Here is an 18707-nt window from a genome sequence, read left to right on the forward strand (position 1 = left end):
GCAAGGAGACATTTGCTGTCCGCATATGCTGCTCCCATGTCCATGTCTGTGGGAGCCGGGTGCGGCCAGCACTAGAGAACGGCTCCTGCTGTGGGTGCTGAGCGAATATTTTCCTGCCTCAGAGTGAGCAAGAATGCAGATGCCAACTTCCTCCCGCACAGCACAGGACCTATTAGCAGGAATCCGGATGGTGCCCCCTGCAACTCCCAACAATTTGGGAAGCTGTGAAATAACACACAGAAATGCATGCAGCGTGAGGCCACTTGGAAAGAATAGAGCAGAACATGCCCCTTCTGGAAAATTCACCACTCTGGTATGAAGTGCACATGCATGGCCTTTATTTACATATTCCTTTAACGGTGAATGCCACACAATTATACAGGGGCACCATCAATGTGTGTCCGAGTGAATGGGGGGGGGCTGCAGAAAGGCAGGAGCCACTTCCCAATTATGTTTTTATTTTAAGTAACCACACCTCTTTTCAAACACAGCTAGAGATAGAGCTTCTTCCACTGTAGAATGCAGGGACCCCCAGTGGTTGGTCCTGTGGCTAAATATTGTGTCCTGGAGCAAGTAAACAAAGACTCAGACCCACATGTAATCGGGAATTCATATGCTTCATTAACAATATTGTGAACAATCATGTGCCATTATAATGAATGTCTATTACTATTAGTATTGTGTAGGAATTTTAATTAAGGGGAGTGTGAATACCCTGCTCAGTCAACAACCACAATCCCTATCGGGGTGAACCACAAAAGTCATTAAATTAACCTGTAATTAACTCTCTGGTGGGTTGACATGAAAGATGTCACGCTTAACTTAGAGGCAATGTGTTAAGTATTTATGAAGCACTCAAACAGTTATAAAGTGAAAACACAACACAGGAAAAAACATATTAATTAAGATAGACTAAAATATAATAAATTATTTGAGAATAAAACAACAAAAATCCAATAGAACTGGAGAAGTGTCATTTCAATTTAGTTAAGTATAGTGTCTAAAGCACAAAGGGTGACTCACGGTCATCTGATTGTGGAAACCGGGGAAATGTCATAAGCTTAGGTTGATCACTATGGAGCACGAGCCAGATACAGGGACATGTTAGAGGCACCATACTTGTCCTGCTGAAAAAATGACCATCTCTATGTATGGCTCAGACTCCAAGTTGCGGTGGAGGAGGTGATGGAGCAAGGTTTAGTATAAAAGAAACTTGCTTGTATGCAATCCTCTCAAATAACACGTAATAACGTAACCAACCTGTTTTTGTAAATACTAATATCGCATTACACACAACATACTGTATCTAGGGGAAGTTTTATATGTGTATTACTAACAAGTAACCCGAGTGTCTTAAAATGGCAACCAAAAATGCAGGATTTTCACGGCGCATGTGTTTACTGCATCTACGTAGTATGACGCCTTCTATGCTTGGGGGAAAAACTTTACAACTGCGCAATAGCTCCTAATATGGCCGCTTGAAATTCACATGTTAATGCGCATGCTATTGCTTAAACTAAACCTTTTACTAAACACTAATGCGAAAGATAAAATTAAGTAAATGTGGATAGAGTAGAGATATGTGGTATGCAGTGAAATCATTTATTTTCGCATTCTAACGTGTCTTTTTCTGACTTTATTATTAGTTCATATTTGGGCCTCGGAGGGTGACTGAATCCCTACCCCACTTGACTGGCGCGCAGGCGCACAGAAACCTGCCGGAACCATGATGGCACAGTTGAAACACAGCCAAGGCCACACTGGACAGAGACGCCTGAGAACTCAACCTATTGACCTGGACAAAGGAAGACACTTAAAACAAATTGTGTCAAAATGTATTGATCATAACGTAAAATGCGAGTGGAAATAAAGGTTGGAAAACCGAATTAAGGGGCAGGAACATTGAACAAAAGACCCTCAAAAATTATTACATCTAGTATGGTGTGATGACCTCCTCTCCTTGCCTTGCCCAATCAGAAGTAGGTGTTTTTGCGAAAATTGAAACATTGGGGGTGGAACATACACGTAAAATAGTATAATTGAGGTAAGTTTAGTTAGTTGCACTTACAGGAGGAGAAGTGATGACAACGTGATCACAGATGCAGGGACAGCCACAGACTCTATGCTTATTCCAGACTCCAGAGACACTACTTGAGATAACGAGATACTGATCGAAAGCCTATCATCTAGAAGGGGAGTTGTGGAAGAACTATTCGAGGAGAGTAGTGCCAGAGAGGGGTGCGACATAGGCGTTGCACTTAGAAGAGGTCACCTACCCGGTCCTGAACCTGTCTTGATCTTCCTCTCCCGTCCTGTTTGGGAGACCTTCACCCGACTCCTAGGCCAGGGGTTCTGTAATCGCATTATCCTAGGTAATTATAAAATCTGTGCAGTATATCCTTGTACTGCTCTCTATTTTTCTACCTCTTCAGGTACCGTCATCATTAATCTTTTATTGTGACTTTGCTTTACTTGACTTTAAATCTTCATGAAGGAAGAAGGTGTTAACTGTAGTTAAATTTGACTCACAAATTTATTGATTTAGATAAAGATTTTAAAACTTGTTTGATTTTGTGGTTATTTTGGAGGTAAAATTAATGTAATTTCTACCTTTAACTAACTCAGCAACCAGATCCATTGAGCAGAGGAGAATTATTGACAAGGAGATCGAGTTGGTAAGATTTGGTAAAGGTGAATACCAATTTACAAGTAAACCCAGAATTGATGCCAGCGTTTTTTTACTAGCTTACTTGTATGCATGTTATGGGCCCAGGTGAGTGTATGGTATGTGTGAGTAACCCAAGCTGGTAACCCGCTCCATCAGAGGACACGAGGAGAGCATCGCAGATGTTTGCTGCTCTAGTGCGAAGAGCACGCTGAAGTCACAGACGGTTATCGAGGTAATGCAAATATACTGTTGGGCATCGCAGACAGACATTGTTGGAGCTACATGTTGGCAGTCAATATAGGCTGTCGTTGCTGTAGCACAAAGCACAGATTTTGCATTGCCTGTGGTTGCTTGCAGTCGCTGTAGCATGAGTCAGGTTCACTGGTATTTTTCATTGGCGTTCATCAAGTGCGGCAATATCTCGGCACAAACAGGCCTCTTCAGGGTTGCAAAGTTCAGGACTTCTACTTTTAGTCACAGGAGAAACTCAACTGAAACCCACCTAGGGTCCAGGACCTATGGAGGCACCTCTTAGGGACCAGGAACTCACTCTAGCAGACGCCAGCGTGGCACAGGCCGGTCCAGTTGCAAGTCCAGACACGTCCAGTACGGCAGATAAGCTGGGCAGTCACAGGGAGGCCTCTGGAGCTTGTTGTGTCCCTGTATCTCAGAACAAGATGTCAGCCAGCTAACCCTTGGAGTCACACTGGTAGTCCTGAGGTCAAGCAGCCAGATCAATCAATCAATCAGTAGATTTGTAGAGCGCTACTTGTCACCCGTGAGGGTATCCAGGCACTGGCAGAGTCCAGTTGATTAGCTGAATACTGAATAGCTAGGGCTTCAGGTATGTTCTAAACCTTAGAAGAGATGGGGAGGTCCGTAGATGAAAGGATAGCTTGTTCCATGTCTTTGCTGCTGGGTAGGAGACGGAGTGACCTCCACATCTGCTACATTAGGTGTAGGGTGTGAGAATTTAGAGAAAGGTACGTGGAGCAGAGGTGTCTGGTGGCTGAAAGAAGTTCAGGTGATCGTTCAAGTAGGTGGGTCCACCGTTGTGCAGAGCCTTCTATGCATGGGCCAGGAGCTTGAACTGGCATCTTTTCTCTACAAGGAGCCAGTGGAGTTCCCTGAAGTAGGGTGCTTTGTGGTTTCATCTAGGGAGATTCAGGATGGGTCTGGCTGTGGGTTCTGTATGGTCTGTAGTTGTTGGAGGACGTAAGCTACGATCCCTGCTTAGAGAGCATTCCCATTATCCAGTTAGCTGCAGATGGCGCATCTTGAGTTTTGGGTAAGTGATTTGTATATCTTACAAAGCATCCATAGGATGAAGAAGCAGGAGGAGGAGATAGAGTTGAACTGAGTCATCATGGTTAGCTTGTTGTCCAGAATGATGTCGAATGATGTTCCTGGTCTGGTCAGTGGGGGAGGAGTAGGTTAATTCTGAGGGCCACCAGGACGCGTCCCATAGGGAGCTTTGTTTCTGAAAATCAATACCTCTGTCATGTCCAGGTTAAGCTTCAGGTGGTTGTCATTCATCCAGTTGACAACATCTGTCATACAGTTGTGGAAGTTGACCTTGGTGGTGTCTTCGGAGAGGGAGAGGATGAGTTGTGTGCCGTCAGTGTAGGATATTTTGTTGAGTCCGTGGGTTTTGCTGAAGCTTGCCAGAGGTATCATATAAATGTTGAAGAGGGTGGGGCTGAGTGAGGATCCTTAGGGTACTCCACAGATTATTTCCTTGGGTTCAGAGGTGAAGGCAGACTTTTTATGTTATTGCAGTGAGGAAAGAGGCAAGCCATCTGAGAACAGCTCTTTGGATTCCTATGTTGTGCAGTCTTCTGAGGAGTGTGTGTGGAAGACCATATCGAAGGCTACAAAGATGTCTAGCATGATCAGACCTGCAGTCTCCCTTCAGTCGAGTAGGGCTCGGATGTGGTTGGTAGTCGCAATGAGGGTTGACTTGGTGCTGTGGTTGCTGCGGAATCCGGATTGGGAGAAGTTGAGTAGGATGTTCAGTTCCAGATGTGAGGAGAGTTGTTGTTTGATGGCTTTTTCTAATATGTTGACTGGCAATGGGAGCAGGTAGATTGGTCGGTAGTTATTGAGTTTTCTTGGGTCGGCTGATGGTTTCTTCAGTAGGGCATTGACTTCTGTTTGTTTCACGTCCTCGGGGAAAGTGGCCATGGCAATTGAGGTGTTGAACAAGGCAGTAAGCATATGGTTTATTCTGACTTCACCTAGATTGAAGATGTGGTGAGGGCATTGGTTGGTTGGGGCCCCTGAGTTCATGATGGAGGCGGGGTCCTGTGTAGCAAGCTAGCTTCATTCAGTTAGTCGGATGACAGTGATGGTAGTGGGGTAATTGTGTTGCTTGAAGAAGTTGGTGGCCTGAGGTATAACGATTTTGTAGGTATTGGCGATCATAGAAGAAGTTTTCAAGGACCAGTGAGCCAACATTGCGGACGCGACTGACTGAAGCTCCGCTGTGAATCCCTTCATTATCCTGAATTCCACCCTGCATTACGCTTGTCGCTGTCAAGGACCACCGGACCATACAAACATGTCTGTTGGCGGCGCAAAGCTCATGGGTGGCTGTTTTTCCTGTCCTTGGATTAAGTCCCCCAGGCATCACCTCACAGTTCCCCTCATCGGACCGTGGGCCTCTGCATAACGCCACCTCACAGTGAATCGGGGCTCCGACCCTGTGATATATCTAGCCAGACTTCAATACCCGGCATTTAGGAACTTCCGACTTACTTCGTACGTGGCCCTCCCTAACGGATGCCCCCACACACTGCGGATACGCCCTTTGACCTTGCACCCAGCTTTGGTACCTACCTGGACCATGCTTTACCATATAGGGTTAGCCTCGCTGCCCTTTGATGCCCATAACTTACCGCTTCCAGCACCTCTTCATTGACAACCTGGTCCTGAAGATGATCCTGATTAAATAGGATCGAAATGCCGTCGACCATTCAGAACAATCCATGGCGCATATTCAACTATCGTTCACACATAATGTTTAATGAATCGCGACGTAATTCCATGAATAGTCCAAGTTGAACCATATATTTCTGTATATATTCTTTTTGTCACCTTGTCACATTGCGTCTTCCGTTGCTCCTTCACTTGTCACCTGCGCTGTCACTTTTTTATGTCACGACTCCGAGCACAGTAGTGCACCAAGTACATTTTGGGTTGTCCCTGCATTAATGCACACAGTTCTGACACAACTGTTCTAACAATTTTTGTTTCTCTAAATATATGATGCCAAGAGCACCTTCTAAAAACACACCACGAGTCTCCCTTTTCCTTTCTGTAATGTTTTGTACATACATATATACTTGTCATCCTTAAATTAAACCGGTTGAGACATTGTTGTTAATTATCGCTGTCAAGGAACAAGCATGGGCCCCTGCCGGAGGCCACTGATTCAGGGATCGCCATGTCTCATGCCCCGGACCCTCCTGGTGCTGACATGGTGGGACCAGACGGAGTGGCACAACCTGAGGGCCTTGCGGCTGGCTCTGTGGGCAGCAGTGACGTGAGGAGAGTGACCGTCCAGACCGCATTCTGAGGTAATCCTGCAGCGCTGTGTCCTTGTGCCCCAGGCAGCATGACACGCGGCGGAGCCTGCTGCAAGGAGATCAGAGAACTGCTGCAGGTAAGGTCTCACCCTAGCAGACCTGACTACTGTGCATACTGGCCAGTGTGCACTGAGGTGGGGACTGTGGATGCTGCATGCAGTGAAGGTGAGCAGTTTAACCGCCCAGGAGAGTGCTGGGTCCCCTCGATGTTTTGGGCAGCGTGAACGGTGCTCCTGCCAGAGTTGCTCTGACTGTGAGGCCCGGCCTGGTGACTGCGGAGATCTCGGCCTGGCCTGGGAGAGCAGCCGGAGGACGGGTGCAGCCTATGCTTGGCCTCCTACTGGCCCGACTTCCAAAACAGTGACGGTGCGGCCTACTGTTGAGAGGCCCCACTTAGGAGCTGTGGCGATCTGGACTGGGCCCTGGGGGGGACTCTGGAAGGTAGGCCCTGAATAAATATCATTGGAGGAGATATGGTCAGTCCTCTATACGGGGGTGGAGCCACTGATTCAGCGCTACAAGGTGTGCAGATGCGGCCACGGCTGCGAAAACTGAGAAACTGAGGACATCTTGTCCTCGAGCCATTTGGGATAGCGGCCTAGGAGTGGATGCCGCGTGTGCACTGCTCCCCATAGGCCCGACTTCTGAGGCTGAGACGGTGGGGTCTGCTACATGGTTGCCTGCAGTGAAGAGTCTGAAACATCCTGAGAGGTCTGCTACAACAACCTTAGACAACCCTGTGATTTACATCCTCCACTCGCCCTGTACCTACCTGAGACCAGTCTGGCCCCGCTAACCCATCACCACAGATGTGCAGGTCCAGTGTCAATCGCCCTGTGATGCGGGGATGGTCCAAATACTACTGAAACCCGAGATCTCGCCGGTAGAGGCACATGTCTTGAAGTGCATCAGAGTGCCCCCCCCCTTGTCTGTAAGCTGCTCACCCTGACACTGGGCCAAACACAATAAGGAGCTATAGGGGCAGAAAACAGGTCTTCCCTCACTCTGAGACTTATACACAATAAATGACCTGTTCACACGGTGATGTCACAGCTCGTACTCCTAACATAGTTGTCATATATATAGACAATCTATTGAGTCAGTGGTTACACCATCTGTACTTCTAAAGGAGCGGATCACCAACAAAGAATGAGAGAGATTACTAAAAATTAGAAGCTATCTTTGTAACCAGTGACCTGTGTCTCTGAAAACCTAAATGTGGTGAAAAAGATGTGAAGATGGAATGGTGGTGCCTCACGGTAGCAACACCAGGGAGGATAAAGCAGGAAGGTACTCGCCTGCTACCTCAAGGTCTCATCATCAGCTACCAGCACTCCGAAAGGAAAAAGTGAAAGAGAGGGGGGATGGGTAGAGACCCAAACAGACAAGGTGCTAGGGTGTGTGATGAAGGATAGCTGTGCAATAATTTGTGCACCAGATACAAGCCCACAATTAGGACCTGGGGATCAGGAAATCACTCCTCATGTCCCTATATACAAACTGAGCTAGATCACACCTGCTCTCAATCTTTTATTCTGTGCTGTGTGTCTGCTCATTTAAAACGCCGACATGTTTCATTGCCACTGGATAAACTCACGGCAATTTCTTCAGGGCGTGGGTTTTATCGCTCCACCCTGCACCAACACTTGTCTAAAAACAATTCTAATAGAGACTTAGGGAAACAAAAGATAGACAAACAACACATAACAAAATTAGTTGGCATCTAGTCACAAAGAACGTAATACACTATGTGAAACTGATTTTTGTCTTAAAAATTTACCGGGATGTAGCCCATCATGGGCATACCTTTACCCTCGAGCACTTATGTGTGTCTATACAATCACTCCTTCACAAGGCTCTTCCAGTCACTTCCTGTCATGAATCTGTAATGCATAACAGAATGTCATGAGACCATAGGTGATGCAAAATCCGCAGTTTCCCTACCCTATATTCTGTCAGTCAAAGCTTTTATTTCGGTAAAATACCATAAAAAGACAAGATATTTATTAGGCCTGGGCGAAGCACTACGCTACGCTCGCGTAGTTTGCGAAGTTCGCGCTACTTCGCACTACGCGAACTGCACGTAGCACAGTGCGAACACGCGTAGCGTAGTGTTGCGTAGTGCTGCGGTCATTTTTTGCTTGCTCGCGGTCCTCAACGTCAAGTTGGCGACCGCGAGCAAGCAAAATGACATCCCGGCGAGACTTTTTCCTTGTTCGCGATCAGCAACATCAAGTTGGCGATCGCGAGCATGGAAAATAAACCTCCCGGCGAGATTCCCAACGCGAGGTTTCTCATTGCGAGGGGTCGCGTATGCTCGCGACCGTTCGCGATGAGAAACTACCAGTTCGCGTTGAGAAAGCTGCCGCTCGAGTAAAAATCTACTCGAGCAGCAGAAAACTACAGCTCGCACTGTGCAAGATGCCATTTTCAATGATTGCACAGTGCCGGTTGCTTGTCCGCACTGTGCAATCATTGAAAACAACATCTTGCACAGTGCGAACATGTTACTACGCAGTTCGCGAAGTGCTACGCGTAGCTCGCGTAGTGCGAACTTCACTTTGCGTAGCTTCGCGAAGTGCTACTTCGCGAACTACGCCCACCCTTAATATTTATATACAATAAAACATGATCAAATAGACAATGCATAGAGTATATATATTCTCCCATTGTGACCTTAATCTTAAATGACGGTACAGATACTGACATTTATTAGGTGTATCTACCCCTCTATGGCACATACTCTCACTATGGCTTGTACAAGTGGTAAGATGGGGAAAATCCCTATGCTGTATTGTGACTGTCAATCTGAAAACCAGTCCCCGTCTAGTTTCTTGTCCTCTTATAGCATATACTCTCAATGTTACATTGATAGGTAAAAGAAAGGGGCTCTCCTGTTACTTAGCGGATGTACTAATTATCAATATTCATTAAAAAGCCTCACGTTCGTCGAGCCTATTTTCAAAGCAGACCTCCCAAAGTAGTCTTACCGTGACGGAGTCCGTGTCCGGTATTGACTCAGCACCGATGTCTACTCGGCTGTTCGCTTCCGTGAATATAAACATACTGACGCTCAGCACGTGACCGCGCCCCGTCGTCCCCGCCTTCAATGAAGGCGTCAGTTGGCACATCCAGTTACTGTTAGCGCCATATTAGAATGGAGGGGTTGTCATTAGAGAGTTTGTTTTTTAGGATTTATTTACACAGACTGGAGCTGTTTTCATAGCGTTAATTGGCAACAGTAGGTGAATTATTTATCTGTGTCAATTATATAGGCTTTATCATACGCTTACCGACAATTAGACATAAAAAAATTTTGGGGCCACATGGTCATATACAACAGTGTATAGCCCTATCTACAGGTCATAATTTACAGCACTGTGGCTCGATGTATATAAACTGCTTTTTATCAAGGTCAAACAAACAAACATCAAAGCCCTTACTAGAAGTATGGGTTTCTGTTCAAAGTCTGATAACTTTATTGATTCCAAAGTGTGCACTCTAGGTAAGACTGTGTGTAGAGTGCAATTTTCAACAAGGGGCATTTTTAATGTTACGTAAACGAACAGAGCAACCCTGTTTATCCTTAGCTTCTCCTCGCATATGAGGACTGCACTAAGAAAAATATACAGCACGGTAAGACAGAAGGTAGTGTCAAATCATGTTCGATCAACATTGTGTATTCCTTTTTGTATATCCGACTACAGCGGATTCAATAGAGAGTTGGGTATACACATTCATGAAAAGATCCTTGTGGCTAAATGGATTATACGTTAACCTTATTCCATTCGATAAGATCGTTCAGTCCAGACTGATCCACACCCTCCTGATAAATCCACCGTGCTTCCCTGGTGCTCAATCTTGTTTCCATATTGCATTGGTCCCCCATCACCCTCTCGAGGACCACCCAACGAACATCCTTAGGGGCATGTTTTTGAGTTTGAAAATGCTGCACCAATCTGGTACTAAGTTTCCCTGCCCGTAATGTGCTGAGATGCTCTTGTATGCTTATTTTGACCTTCCTGGTGGTGAGGCCAATATAGTGTAAACCACACGGGCATGTCAATCTGTAAATAACGTTTGTTGTATTACATTGAAGGCGGGGACGACGGGGTGCGGTCACGTGCTGAGCGTCAGTATGTTTATATTCACGGAAGCGAACAGCCGAGTAGACATCGGTGCTGAGTCAATACCGGACACGGACTCGGTCACGGTAAGACTACTTTGGGAGGTCTGCTTTGAAAATAGGCTCGACGAGCGTGAGGCTTTTTAAGGAATATTGATAATTAGTACATCCGCTAAGTAACAGGAGAGCCCCTTTCTTTTACCTATCAATGTAACATTGAGAGTATATGCTATAAGAGGACAAGAAACTAGACGGGGACTGGTTTTCAGATTGACAGTCACAATACAGCATAGGGATATTCCCCATCTTACCACTTGTACAAGCCATAGTGAGAGTATGTGCCATAGGGGGGTAGACACACCTAATAAATGTCAGCATCTGTACCATCATTTAAGATTAAGGTCACAATGGGAGAATATAGGGTAGGGAAACTGCGGATTTTGCATCACCTATGGTCTCATGACATTCTGTTATGCATTACAGATTCATGACAGGAAGTGACTGGAAGAGCCTTGTGAAGGAGTGATTGTATAGACACACATAAGTGCTCGAGGGTAAAGGTATGCCCATGATGGGCTACATCCCGGTAAATTTTTAAGACAAATACCAGTAAGGGCAGTTTCACATACTGTATTACGTTCTTTGTGACTAGATGCCTACTAATTTTGTTATGTGTTGTTTGTCTATCTTTTGTTTCCCTGTGTCTCTATTAGAATTGTTTTTAATAGACAAGATGTTCTATTCACTGACCACGTAAACTTTAGACAGCCGTCTAAACCATTTAGCCATGTAAGAAACTCATTGAGTCTCTCTTCCGTGCCTGACCATATGCACAGTACATCATCTATGTATCTCTTCCAGAGGACAATGTTCCTCTGGAAGAGATTGGTGTCAGAATGAATGTGGTCACAGGAGGGTGTGGATCAGTCTGGACTGAACGATCTTATCGAATGGAATAAGGTTAATGTATAATCCATTTAGCCACAAGGATCTTTTCATGAATGTGTATACCCAACTCTCTATTGAATCCGCTGTAGTCGGATATACAAAAAGGAATACACAATGTTGATCGAACATGATTTGACACTACCTTCTGTCTTACCGTGCTGTATATTTTTCTTAGTGCAGTCCTCATATGCGAGGAGCAGCTAAGGATAAACAGGGTTGCTCTGTTCGTTTACGTAACATTAAAAATGCCCTTTGTTGAAAATTGCACTCTACACACAGTCTTACCTAGAGTGCACACTTTGGAATCAATAAAGTTATCAGACTTTGAACAGAAACCCATACTTCTAGTAAGGGCTTTGATGTTTGTTTGTTTGACCTTGATAAAAAGCAGTTTATATACATCGAGCCACAGCGCTGTAAATTATGACATTTAGATAGGGCTATACACTGTTGTATATGACCATGTGGCCCCAAAATCTTTTTATGTCTAATTGTCGGTAAGCGTATGATAAAGCCTACATAATTGACACAGATAAATAATTCACTTACTGTTGCCAATTAACGCTATGAAAACAGCTCCAGTCTGTGTAAATAAATCCTAAAAAACAAACTCTCTAATGACAACCCCTCCATTGTAATATGGCGCTAACAGTAACTGGATGTGCCGACTGACGCCTTCATTGAAGGCGGGGACGACGGGGCGCGGTCACGTGCTGAGCGTCAGTATGTTTATATTCACGGAAGCGAACAGCCGAGTAGACATCGGTGCTGAGTCAATACCGGACACGGACTCGGTCACGGTAAGACTACTTTGGGAGGTCTGCTTTGAAAATAGGCTCGACGAGCGTGAGGCTTTTTAAGGAATATTGATAATTAGTACATCCGCTAAGTAACAGGAGAGCTCCTTTCTTTTACCTATCAATGTAACATTGAGAGTATATGCTATAAGAGGACAAGAAACTAGACGGGGACTGGTTTTCAGATTGACAGTCACAATACAGCATAGGGATATTCCCCATCTTACCACTTGTACAAGCCATAGTGAGAGTATGTGCCATAGAGGGGTAGATACACCTAATACATGTCAGTATCTGTACCGTCATTTAAGATTAAGGTCACAATGGGAGAATATAGGGTAGGGAAACTGCGGATTTTGCATCACCTATGGTCTCCTGACATTCTGTTATGCATTACAGATTCATGACAGGAAGTGACTGGAAGAGCCTTGTGAAGGAGTGATTGTATAGACACACATAAGTGCTCGAGGGTAAAGGTATGCCCATGATGGGCTACATCCCGGTAAATTTTTAAGACAAAAATCAGTTTCACATACTGTATTACGTTCTTTGTGACTAGATGCCAACTAATTTTGTTATGTGTTGTTTTTCTATCTTTTGTTTCCCTGTGTCTCTATTAGAATTGTTTTTAATAGACAAGTGTTGGTGCAGGGTGGAGCTATAAAACCCACGCCCTGAAGAAATTGCCGTGAGTTTTTCCAGTGGCAATGAAACATGTCGGCGTTTTAAATGAGCAGACACACAGCACAGAATAAAAGATTGAGAGCAAGTGTGATCTAGCTCAGTTTGTATATAGGGACATGGGAAGTGATTTCCTGATCCCCAGGTCCTAATTGTGGGCTTGTATCTGGTTCACAAATTATTGCACAGCTATCCTTCATCACACACCCTAGCACCTTGTCTGTTTGGGTCTCTACCCATCCCCCCTCTCTTTCACTTTTTCCTTTCGGAGTGGTGGTAGCTGATGATGAGACCTTGAGGTAGCAGGCGAGTACCTTCCTGCTTTATCCTCCCTGGTGTTGTTGTGTATAACACCCTGACACTGGGCCCGTGTGTCGAGATCTGGTACAGTGGGCGATCTGCTGGTAATTCACTTCCTTAAATATGTGGCCGCACTACTAGAGGTGGTTCTGGGCCAGAAGTGAACCAAGGCAAGGGTTCTGATCCCAAAAATCTGGAATGGGACATCAACAACAACACACTACGCTGCAGCATTGAACGCTACTCACACTGCAACACGCACAGCTCGCAGGAGCAACTGTACACCTGTAGCCTGCCTGGATACCTATTTCTGCACAGTCACCCAGTGCCCAGGGTCAATGCTCTCCGCAAAAAAACTAGCAATGGGCCCCCTTCGCACCAATGCACAGCAAAATGCAACATGCGCTGCTATTTTGGACCTACCAAACGCGCAAGGCAGCACAACTAAGGACATTCCGAATGCGACTCTGGTGGCAAAGCTAGATTCGGTACTGGCAGCTGTTGAGAAGATTGGAACTACGTTGGAGCAGACACAAACGTCACTTGAAGCCAGGATTGAGAAGGTGGCATCTGATTTTTCTCTCTTAAAGGTAGATCATCATAACCTGGCAGAGAAGGTGCAATCACAAGCCCAGTCATTGTCTGAACTGAAGCCTGTTACCCACAGTCATGCTGAGACCCTACAAGATGTTCTGGATTGTGTGCACGCCTTGGAAGATAGAGTTGCAGATGCAGAAGGGCGCTCTCGCCACAACAATGTCCGCATAGTAGGCCTTCCGGAAGAAGAGGAGGGCTGAGCCCCGGAACAATATGTAAAGCGCTGGCTACAGGACATTCTGCCTCCGGAAACACTGTCACCGCAATTTGTGGTGGAATGAGCACAAGCCCAAAGGCCCCCTCCAGGGGCTCGGCCAAGACCTTTCCTCTTCAAGCTCTTGAACTGTAGAGACAGGGAAACAGTTTTATGGGAAACTCGCAAACTCTCCGATCTTAGAGTTGGTGACAATCCAATCATGGTGTTCCCGGATTACACATCACAGGTACAGAGACGACAAAGCACCTTCACTGCCGTGAAACGCCAGTTACACGAACTGGAAATCCCCTACTCCCTACTGTTTCCTGCCAGACTGAGGGTGATAGCCAAGAGTACTACCCGTTTCTTTGATTCGCCTGATGAGACGTGGGACTGGCTGGAGGAAGTAGGACCCACCTCTCAAGCGTGGAAGCAACCCGGCCAGTCATTAGAAGGTTTCACCGTCGTGGGAAACAAAGAAGACTAGGAGACATGTCCTCGACGGCAGCAGCACCACGACTGGAACAGAGCGAAGTAGAACGCCGTAATGCCCTGGCAGCAGTTGCAACACTGGGAACCCAGACATATCAGGAAGCTCAAGAAATCAGTTCCTTGGAATCAGCGACTGCCAGTGATTCGTCCACTTCTAGACCTGAGGACTTTGAGGGGGGGAGACCGCCCAATGTCACCCCACAGACTGCTGATGATATTGTGTGAGAGACTTCCATCGGTTAGTGTAATGAAGGGGGCTCCACAAGCAAGTATAGACTAATGTTGCATTGCTTGATACTGATGTTGATCTTTAATGCTACAAGACTGTCGTACACATAAGTGGTGCCTCTCCTAGGTAGATTATCTGTATTGTTGATCGCCTCTTGCAATTATGCCATCACTGCTATTGTCGCATTTCATCACATATACGCACCTACCGTAGTTTGACCACGACTGACGTCACACATGCATAGCACACACGCACGCCAGCGCACAAGCTGGGGACATGGACGACAACGCCACATCATAGAGGTATAAGCAACACACCTAGCTAGGCACACACTGCCCACCCCATACCAATACCTCAATTGGTGTAGTTACTGACACAGATTCAACTAGCCTCGTGGAATATACGCGGCATGCACACACCCACACATCCCTATTCCATATTCTCATACTTGCAGCACCATAAAGTGGGAATAGCCCTACCTCAGGAAACACACATGTCCAAAGTAGAATTGGAGCGCTTGCACAAAAGGAGGAAGGGCCAGATTTTCGGGACCACGTATTCAGCGCATGCGAGAGGCACACTAATATGGGTCAGAGTGGGAATCCCATTTGTTTGTGAAGAAGACATAAATGACACAGACTGCAGGTATATTTTTGTTTAAGGGTGCTTTAATGGCCAGGAGATATTATTAGGCTCCCTCTATGCCCCAAACTCAGATCAGGCCTCTTTCCTTGCACGTGTATCTGAGGTGGTGGTCTGCTGGAGTGGGACCCCCTGGCTTCTGGGGGGAGACTTTAACTCTGTTTTAAATGTGGACCTTGACAGATCATTCCTGCCCCTCAACAGGACCCTCTCTGCGTCCAATGCACAGGCTCTTTCTGGCTGGCTAACACACTGGGCCCTACATGATGTGTGGCGAATTCTTAACCCCACCGCCCGCATATACTCTCATTAAGTACACGGGCTACATGTGCGCCTAGATAGGCTGGTGGCCTCACAGGCTTTACTCCCACAAGTCCGGGGTGCTGACTACCTAGGGCTGACCCACTCCAATCATAATCCTCTATTGCTACACCTCAGATGGGAAGCATATCAACCTCCAGTCCCCGCTTGGCGTCTCCAACCTAGTGCCCTTGAAGATCCGGTATCCCGGTCGTCACTAGGGACAGCAATCTTAGAATATTTTGAACTAAATGAAGGCACGGCCAGCGATGCGTTCATTGAATGGGAAGCCTTTAAAGTGTCCATCAGGGGCCAGTGTATGGGGGCCATGTGGAACGTTCACAAACAGCTCTCCGATTCCCTAACACAGATTGACTTCTGCCTTTTGAACATGAGGGGGAGGGGCAGGCAGAGATTCGTGGCGGAATACATGGAGTGACTTCGCTGCCACAATTATGCCGCACACACAGCCCGTACTCACTCTGCAGCAGATAGAGCTGGCAGATTGCTAGCTTGGTTGACCCAGCAAGACCACGCCCGCGCTCCGATCAGAGCACTACGTGCGCACACGGGATAACTCTTAGTTACGCAGCGTGATATACATGCGGCTCTGACGCTACACTACACACTTCTATACCCGTCCTACAGTAGCTGCGATGATCAAGTTCTGGGGAGATTTTTAGATGGTCTGCAGTTGCCCAAATTGACTATGGAGCACAGAGAAATGCTCAATGAGCAGATCTCGCTGGAGGAAATTGGTGAAGCCTTACAATCCCTAGCATCCGCGAAGATCACAGGGCCGGACAGGCTACCGGCAGAGTATTATAAGGCGTATCGTGTCTCATTGGTGCAGCGTCATGGTACTGTCCTCACCACTGCATTGGACTCTCGGCAGCTTCCGCCCTCCATGCGCGAGGCTCACCTAATATCATTGCTGAAGCCAGGTAAAGAACCGGTGTGAGTAGCAAAGACACAAGAGCACACCATACAAAAGTAACTCTAATCCTCATATGTTTTAAATACTTTCAACACCCACATCATCATAGCCAGAGAAAGTTCCACGTCAATCAATATTCACGTTGCTGTAGATTATTCAAAGATTATTTTTATTTCTTTATGGATTTCAACAGCAGACGCGCGTTTCGCCCCGCTTTGGGCTTCTTCAAGGCTGCAAATCATATATAAAAACATATATTGCAACATATGTAAAAATTGTAAAAGTATGCAACATAATCCTTAAACAGTAATGAGTTGCATAGCTCAATCACAAAGAATATATTCAAAATATCAGAAATATCAAAAACCGACCATCAATTACCCAAAAGTGATGACAAAAAAGAAGCTGATAGTGACTGTGAAAAATCTATGATTTCACACAACATCTACTAGCAAGAATGCACGCTAGGGAAATTGAAAGGCCACAATATCATATTTCAAAAAATAAGAACAGACCACCCTGTGGCAATTTAATTTTTAAAAAGTTGAGGAAAAATCCTCCCATTTAACCTTGACGTAGAGTGCCAAGAGAGAAAAGAGTTTTTTTGTGAGCTAAAGTTTAATCTTCTCACCATACTTGTATCGTAGATCACATACTGCTATTTGATAATTTTTCCAAAATATTGTTTCCACTTGCAAAGTTGTTGGAAATCCAATGCCCTCCAAAAATATTTAAAATAGTATTGGAATTTCCTAAAGTCACCAAAAGTTATCTATATTCACAAGACAATGTCCATTGCATATCAGACTATACCAAAACACCCACCTTTGAACTGTAATCCCGTTCTCATTATATTATTCTTTTATGGTTTGCACTGGTATTCCTGAATATCCAATTTCCAATCTCAATGTCCTCATGGAGCCATGATACGTTCCATCTGAATAGAAGAACATTATCGTAACCTCTTATATTCTCAACACTCTCTCTTATTATTAATATACTTTCCACTTTATTTAATTATTGTCTCTGGTATACAAGTCTAATTAAAAGTCATGTTACTATTCTATCTTGGCACTTCTTTTTAGACATCTGACTTCACATATACTTAGCGTCATTGTCCTTCTCGCCAGTTTTTATATGCGAGTTTCATTCTGCTTTGTACTCCAAACAGAAACGTCTTATACAAACTAATTTAAAAACACCCATGCTACTAAAAGGCAACATACACCAATGTGATCCTATATCGCTGTATGTTTTAATTATTTACAAAGGATCCCGCCGACCAATCTCCAGCTATGTCTCTCTCGTATTTGTAAAAACCAGCCTTACGATAACAACTGCCAGTGTATTTCAGTAGCGAGTAAGTCAGCATATGCCATGACCTTCTCCAATCATGTTTACAAGCCTCATTTTCCAATATTAATACTATTGTCCAAACCCCAGTATTTAAAAAAGAAAGAGTTTCAACCTCCTAGTATTTGAGACTCACCAAGTACTTCGTCAAACTTCGCGGCATCTTAGTTTCCCAAATTCCGTTTTTCGCATGCCCGACGCTACCCATTCCATTTTAGTAACGTAACCAGAGAAGGAGGACAATGCCGCCTCGAGGGCTAACTGTCTTTACGAATATGGCAGCCATCTTGGAGCTCATAGACATAGCGTTATCAATTCCTCTCAGGGATATGCGAAATAAGTAGCCTTTCATCTCCCTCACAGCGCATCTTGCTAGAAATATATTATCGCTAACAATATTTCAATTATACACAGAATCACTTCTTAATTTTTTAATTTTTTGAGCAATTAGCATCATTTACTTTAGACATTGATGTAGGACATAATTGTTTGCAAAGCACGTAATGCTTTTTGTGAAAAGACTATACTCTCTAGATAGTATCCCATTTTGATTTTTTTATCAAGGTAATACTCATTATATTACTTTTAACATTTATTTCCTACTCCAGGATTTTGATTGATACAACCTTTTCATGTACAATATTCCTACCAACAATATATGCACACTACTAGTGTATGTATGACTTCAATTTCTGAAAGCATGCTAGTATGTATTATATGCATGAAGCATTATGTAAGTACAGTATACTCAATTCTCATTTGGAGTCACAAATCCTCCATAATTCAAATTCATAGTACTTCTATCCTATAACAGCTACCCTAAACTGATTGTCTGCGTTATCACAATGATCATG

The 18707-nt window shown here is 45.0% G+C and overlaps 1 long non-coding RNA gene across 1 annotated transcript in view; it reads right to left on the bottom strand.

The window, feature by feature from the left end:
- The window catches only part of LOC146870111 (uncharacterized), a 43875-nt gene extending 25755 nt beyond the window's left edge, over window positions 1-18120 (bottom strand). The window contains exons 1-2 of the long non-coding RNA XR_014958988.1: window positions 17990-18120; window positions 17326-17437 (exon numbers count right to left, since the gene is read on the bottom strand). This is a non-coding gene — a long non-coding RNA (uncharacterized LOC146870111). The remainder of the gene's footprint in view (window positions 1-17325; window positions 17438-17989) is intronic.
- Between the last annotated feature and the right edge of the window lie 587 nt (window positions 18121-18707).

This window comes from Triturus cristatus, chromosome 1_1 (genome assembly GCF_964204655.1).
Source record: "Triturus cristatus chromosome 1_1, aTriCri1.1, whole genome shotgun sequence".
Classification (NCBI taxonomy): domain Eukaryota; kingdom Metazoa; phylum Chordata; class Amphibia; order Caudata; family Salamandridae; genus Triturus; species Triturus cristatus.